Consider the following 7,500-nt stretch of genomic DNA (forward strand, 5'->3'; position numbering starts at 1 on the left):
GTCTCTCTGATTGTATTGAAAAGTCTTCGAGAGAGCTAAAATCCTTGTAACACACACACACACTCTCTCTCTCTCTCTCTCTCTCTCTCTCTCTCTCTCTCTCTCTCTCTCTCTCTCTCTAAGTTCTCGATTTAGAATACACAATGATATATGACTGTGGTTTTTTGCATTATTGTCATTAATAATAATAACAAAAAATAATATTATGGGTAATGATATAGCTAATAATATTCAAAATGCTTCATGGATAAATCAGGGACATTTGACCGAACAGGCATTTTCCCGACCGGTATTTGAACGAGGTACTGGTACACAAGACAGAACGGACATTTAAATTGTAAGGGCATCTGACCCAACGTATATCTAATCCAATAGGACATATAGGTAGAGTTTAGCTCTGCTTAATTGCCAAATAATTGGCATGTATTTCCTCAATGTCACTGTCATTAATGTTTCTGTTTATTTACGTTTTCAGAGCCTAGACGATAAGCTGGCACATTCTGGAAGATGTAAAGGTAAGTTGAGTTTTTTTTTTTATAGGGTATTTGACTTTTACTTACATTGTCATTCTCGTTTTGTCGAGTGTCCACTAGTAGTAATATCATTTAGAACGTAGGCTGGCTGTGCGAGCGAGTTTTGGTGTGTGTGTGTGTTCTGGCGCATGGTGCTTTCACAGGTGATTCTTTGTTTATCATTAATAATTTTCTCAATTCAATTTGATAGTGTAATAGGTTTCATAAGATGAAAGTGCCGTGTCTATAGTATTTACACCTAATGTTGTAGTTTTTAACAAATTCTTTAGGCTTGAAAACTAAACAAGGTTGAAATAAAGCGAGTTTCTTTTTATTATTTGTCGAAAAATAGATTCGATGGTAGTCGTCAAAATCTAGCATTTCCCATACGAGAATTAACATTTTTACAGTTAACAGGAATGAGGTAGATTTCTCAAAAGGTTTGAATATTGAATCGTTAAGTTTTCTGTGAGTGACAGAGTAAGTTTCTGACACGTTTGTCCGGTTTATATCAATTAGAAAGATCTTTTGCTTCAATTAAAGCAGTTTGGAGCGACCCACCAATGCAATCCTTTAGTTATAAAACAAATCGGTGTCTATAGACCTTGAAACAAATCACCTCCCATTTTGTTGGCCTTATTCACAAACAATGGCTTCTGACTCGGCACATAAAAGTTTTTTTCCCTTCAGTATTGTTTTTATCGAGTATCTAGATGTATTTTTTCCTAAGATCAAGACCTTTAGAGTCTTTAAAACGTTTTGGATTTCTTTGTGTCCCATTGACGCTTGCGTCCATTTCATTTTGTCAGTGTTGCAATTTTTGCCCATTCCAGGATTATTGTATTTTCTTCTTCCAGTTTAAGATGATACTCTCTCTCTCTCTCTCTCTCTCTCTCTCTCTCTCTCTCTCTCTCTCTCTCTCTCTCTCTCTCTCTCTCTCTCTCTCTCTCTCATATGCTAGTTCTTTACTATAGCAGTGAAGAAGACTAGATTCTGCTCGTCTTAGTTATCTATATATTGTTATTTTAGATATTACCTTCAATTAAGGTATAATGGACAAAATTCTATTCAAAAGTATATATTTACCTCGAATCAAACCCATGAAATGTCCTAGGTAAATAAATTTAAAATGTACGTATGTCATAGTAAGAATAACGTCATGCGAACAAAAAACAAACATGAATCACGGATTATGTTCACAAAGCGAAGAGTTCTTCTTCCCTTTTTTTCCTCCTTAGACTCAAGACGCAACTTTCCCAACATGCAATTTTCCACTCCAGAGAAACGCAAATCCCAGACATCCAGTTCTTCATATGTGTTCCAAGCGCGTCGTCGTATTTATCTGTGACTTGATGACTGTTCCAGTCAGGTCCAATGCCACTGTCATCATCACAGCTGCATCTCTGCGCTCATCATTATGGAGATTATTTCGCTGTTTTTATTATTCTCCTGTTGATGTTTTGGTTGTACTTTTACTTATTGGAGTACTTTCTAGAACGGAGTAATAGGAGGGCCACTGTGACGTTGATTTTTTACCGCTTTAGTTATAAATTCGGTTTTTAAAAGTATACACGCTCTGCATATATATTTATATATACTATTAAGCATTCAATATATATATATACATATATATACATATATATATATGTATATATATATATAAATATATATATATATATATATATATATATATATATATATATATATATATATATATATATATATATATATATATATATATATATATAAAGTATTCCAGTACTGATAATGAGGTCAAAAGAAAAGCCAGGAATTATTGGAGAGAATATTTAAACAGTAAAAGAGATGAAGCTGATATAGCTATGAATTCAAGAACTGGCTTTGGTGTAAGAATTGTTCATAGAATTATTAATGAAATCTCGACTGGGGCATAGAAGAAGAAGCATATACCCATCAAAAAGAGAGATGGATCTATTATAGCAACAGAAGATAAAGTAAGGTAACGTTGGATGGAACATTTTAGTGAGCTTATGATTAGGATATATACCTGAAGCTGATGAAGACCTTGATATGCCCATGAATGAATTCAGTGTGTTTGAAGTCGAAGCTATCCTCAAAAAAACTAAAAGAGATGGAAAGCCCTTGGATACGATAGAATATCTGCCGAAATGATACTGGCTAAAAATGAAGTGATTCCCAGACTACTTACAAGATTATTTTGTAGAATGTGGCATGAAGAGGCAAAACCTGATGATTGGGAGTTAGGAGTGTTGGTGAAAATTGCAAAAAAGAAAAAAAAATAATTAGAATAAAAAAAAGAGACCTGACTTATTGCAATAATTACAGAGGCATAAATTACGCCAGTTTTATGAAAATATATAGTACTGTATGCTTAATCTAAAAAGATTGGAGAGAAAGATTGATGAAAAACTGAGAGGTGAACAAGCAGGATTTAGAAAAGGTAGAAGTTGCACTGACCAAATTTTCATTTTCAGACATACAGCAATGCGTAGAATATAGAAATACCCTTTTGATGGCATTTGTGGACTATGAAAAAGACTTTGATTGTGTGCACCGGCCAATTTTGTGGAGAGTCCCGCGTTATCATGGAATTCCTCTTAAATATGTAAATTTTATTAAGTTTGTTCATGAGCATAGCAAGTGCAAAGTTAATGTTAATGGAGACTTATCAAATAAATTTCCAATGAACAACGGAGTACTCCAAGGGAATGTGTTGTCACCTATGTTATTTATCCTACTCGTGGATTTTGTAATGCGTAGAACAGGCAGAGATGGTGGAAAAGGATTGGACTGGATTGGTGATTTAGCAGACCTAGAGTATGCTGATGATGCTGTTTTTGTTAGCAGAACACCACAGGATTTGCAATGCTTGCTTACTAGAATGTATGAAATATCACACGAGGTTGGGCTGAAAATAAATAAAAGAAAGACAGATGATGAGAACGGAGTATGCAATGACAGATGAAATATCAATGGAAGGAGAAAGGATTAATGAGGTAGAATCGTTTAAGTAATTAGGAACTATGATCTCCAATGCAGGGTCTTTAGAATTAGAATTTAGTGAAAGAATGAAAAGAAAAAAATCAGACATGGGTAGATTAAGTAAAATTTAGAATTCAAATCGCCTGAAATTACATATAAAAATCAGACTATATATCAGTTAAGTGAGATCGGTGTTACTCTATGAACATGAGTCATGGTATGACAATGAAACAATCTCCAATAGATTTAGTAGATTTGAGAATAAAGCCCTCTGAAGGATATTGGGAGTAAAATGGCAGGACAGGTTTAGAAATGAAACTATGAGAGATTACTGGAGTGCCATATGTGGATGAGATCATGATGATGTGGAGATGGTTTGGGCATGCTCTTCGCACTCCCCAAGAGAGATTTGTTCACCGAACGTTCATCTGGGGTCCACAAGGGACTAGAAGAGTTGGAAGACTCAGGCCTACATGGCTGAGGAGTTGATGAATGGAGAAGTATTGAATTAAAAGCTCAAGATAGAGACGATTGGCGAAATCTAACCGAGGCCCTTTGCGTCAATAGAGATAACAATGGTTTGATTTTGAAATGTCCTTCTCCTAGAAGGGCTGCTTACAATAGCTAAAGAGTCTCTTCTACCCTTACCAAGAGACAGTAACACTGAAAAATTGCAGTGCAGTAGTTATCCCCAAGGGTGAAGAAGAATGGTTTGGTAATCTCAGTGTTGTCAGGTGTATGTTGACAGGAGAATCTGACTATTCGGTGTATGTGTAGGCAAAGGCAAAATAGACCGTAACCAGAGAGAAGTCTCTAATGTAGTACTGTCTGGCCAATCAAAGGACCCCATAACACTCTAGTGGTAGTAAGAGGTGTGACCAGTCTGTCTTGGAGAAATTATGGAAGTCCGCTGTATAATTTACTGGTTCTGTTAATGGTAGCTTAGAGGGAGTAGTGCAACGTGCCTAGATTATCCCGCCCCTTGGAAAACTGAAACCGGGATACACTCTGGGGCGAGGGGGTATCGTGACTAGCAAATATACAAGACATACTCACCTGCACTATTCCTAATCAGGTTTAATTAAGAAACTTTTAAATTCCGTAGCCTCTCTTTATCCTATTAACAAACGTACACACATGTTTCTGGCAAGGTTAAGTTTAAGGGTGTTGAGGACAGCAAAAAGACTTTGGATTATCTTACATATTTATTCTATAAACCAACGTTTCGGTAATCCATTCCCATCATCGGGATCGAATGGTAGTTGTATGTTTGGGAAAGTGTTTTGAAATGTACTGGATATGAGTTATACATGAGTTTGAGTGATTTCTTATGGATGAAAATTCTTTGGATTTTAATATGGAGCCAGTGCGATGACTGACATCCCTATGGGAATCGATCTGGACCTTCAGTAATCGTAGGGTAGACCCGATATAGTTTCCAAAATTAAATTTTGGACAAGTTTACTTATAAACAACGAAGGACCGCATCAACCCCGGGAGGGTGTCTTTGAACCGGAAAAGTTGGGCAATATTTAAAGTTTTCCTTATTATAAACTTAAAATCTATATATGGATACAGAGTGCTTAGGGTTGTGGTGAGCTCTGATTCTGATATAAAAGCATTTTTACATATGGTAATGATACATACACTATATTTTTGGGCACCTCAAAAATTGTTGTATCATTAATTTCTAATGTGAACATAATTTCGGGTTTTATGTAGCCCTGATGCTGGGAATGGATTACTAAAACGTTGGTTCACAGAATAAAGACGAGACATGATTCGAAGTGTTCTTGCTGTCCTTTTCATAGTGATACTCATTAGATAAGAGATTATTAATTCTTCGTTTCTCACTCATATCATTTAAAAAAGCAATTGGTATCATTTTTTTTTTCTTCTTAGTGGCATATTGATATATTTTTAAACTATTTACCTACCTTATTTATAAACTTTTCCTCTTATATTGAACTTCCAGACTGGTAATTACAATTTTTGGTCACTAATTTACAAAATCGTTTATCTTGAGTGGTGTGATCGTAAACGTTAACAATGAGAGAGAGAGAGAGAGAGAGAGAGAGAGAGAGAGAGAGAGAGAGAGAGAGAGAGAGAGAGAGAGAGAGAGAGAGAGAGAGAGAGAGAGAGCGCATTGCAACACTTATTAAAGTAAAGGAATACATTTATGCAATAATGTTAATGTTGAAGGTTTAATCTAACGTATGCGTTGTTTGATAACCAAAAAGTCTTGACAAAAGTAAATAAGAGAATAAAAACTAGAATAATACATGGAATGTCAACAAGTGGCTGGTTAAGATTCATACTACTCAGTGCTGTATATGTACCCCGTAGGGCATCCATGCAAAATTCATGAGTAGGTAAATGCATTTGTTTGTTTATTTACTAATTTATTCACTGCCCTAGCAGGAAGAAGGATGTAGGGATATTTTTTTGTGGTGAGAGAGAGAGAGAGAGAGAGAGAGAGAGAGAGAGAGAGAGAGAGAGAGAGACTTCACAAAGAAGATTGATATTTCCACCGATTTTTTTTTTTTTTTTTTTTTTTTGTCAGACATTTATTGTCTTTTTGCTGTCTGATGCTTATGTAAATTTGACGTGATGTGGATCACGTAATTGATTATTGTATGTAGACTTGCATTTCAGTTGGTATGCAAAATGAGACTCGGGATACCCACGCCCATTGTAGAGCTCCAGTCTCCAGATTAGAATAAAAAGAAGTCCTGTTCACTGCGCGCATTATTCTGCTCCCATTGTCTGTGCTGCCAGCAACAAACAAGGAAAACTTGTACGTTCGTTTCAAGAGTAAAAAGGCCCGTATCCTTCGAGAGCTCGTCAGTCCGAGACCTGGTGTCCTTCCAGAAGCATAGCAGGCGTGTCGAGGGCCGTGGAGAGCAGTGCAGATAACCCCGGGACCCACTTAGGTAACCTACCTCAGTCAGTCAGTTCTCAGGTGGTGGCGAAGCTGTGAAGCCCTTGTGGCTGGTTTAGTTTTTTTACTCTTGGGCTACTTTGGATTACTGCCTGTTTATTATAAATACAGCTGTTCAGTTTTCGGTAAGGTTCCTTATGGTTCTGAATTTAGTTGACCTAAAAGACGATTTCTTTCGATGGTATTCAATTCTTGCTTAAGCAAGTAATAAAAACCAGAATTTCTGTTCACGGAACAAAACAATCTTAAAACTTACTTGACTAATGGTATTCTATGCAAGATTGTCTCCAAATGATGCCTTTTCATTCGATATATATATATATATATATATATATATATATATATATATATATATATATATATATATATATATCTTATGTCGTGTTGTGAAATGAAGGTTCCGTAATAATAAAAGATTATAAAAGTATGTTTGTTAATCACATGGTTTTTTAAATGTACATATTGTCACCATATATATATATATATATATATATATATATATATATATGTGTGTGTGTATATATAATGTATATATATACATATATATATATATATATTTATATATCATTGTTATCATCATCAGTCGTAACTAGTCCACTGTAGGACAATGGCCTCAGACTTGTCCTTCCACTCGCGTCTATTAATGTTCTTTCTTTGTCAGTCTATACATACAAATTTTCTTAGTTCGTCATTCCATCGTCTTTATTTCTTCTCTTGCATATTTTGCAATCTGTAGGGACCCATTCAATTACTTCTAATGTCCATTTGTTATGTGCTATTCTTATATCTCCTGCCTATGTCAATTTCTTTTTCTTACATGTTAGAATATCCCCTACTTTAGTTTGCTTTCGTATCCATGTTGCTATTTTTTTTTTTTTGCCGATTAGTGTTATTCCCATCATTATTATTTACATAGCTCTTTTATGTTCTAAAGCTTTAGTAAGGCTCCAAGTTCCCAATCTATAAATTAATACTGGTAGGATCATCTTTTTAAATACTTTTCTTTTTAGAGGAAGTGGCATTTTTCTTTTCATAATCCCATTCATACTGTATATATATATATAT

At 35.1% G+C, this 7,500-nt stretch overlaps 1 protein-coding gene across 3 annotated transcripts in view; it reads left to right on the top strand.

The window, feature by feature from the left end:
* Nucleotides 1-7,500, top strand: part of LOC137621656 (uncharacterized) — a 217,435-nt gene that overhangs the window by 120,214 nt on the left and 89,721 nt on the right. Inside the window, exon 2 of one of the 3 annotated variants that reach the window (XM_068352143.1) lies at nucleotides 476-515. The gene's annotated coding sequence lies outside the window, so the exon portion shown is untranslated. The other 2 variants (XM_068352142.1, XM_068352144.1) reach the window with 2 other exon arrangements.

This window comes from Palaemon carinicauda, chromosome 28 (genome assembly GCF_036898095.1).
Source record: "Palaemon carinicauda isolate YSFRI2023 chromosome 28, ASM3689809v2, whole genome shotgun sequence".
In the NCBI taxonomy this organism is placed as follows: Eukaryota; Metazoa; Arthropoda; class Malacostraca; order Decapoda; family Palaemonidae; genus Palaemon; species Palaemon carinicauda.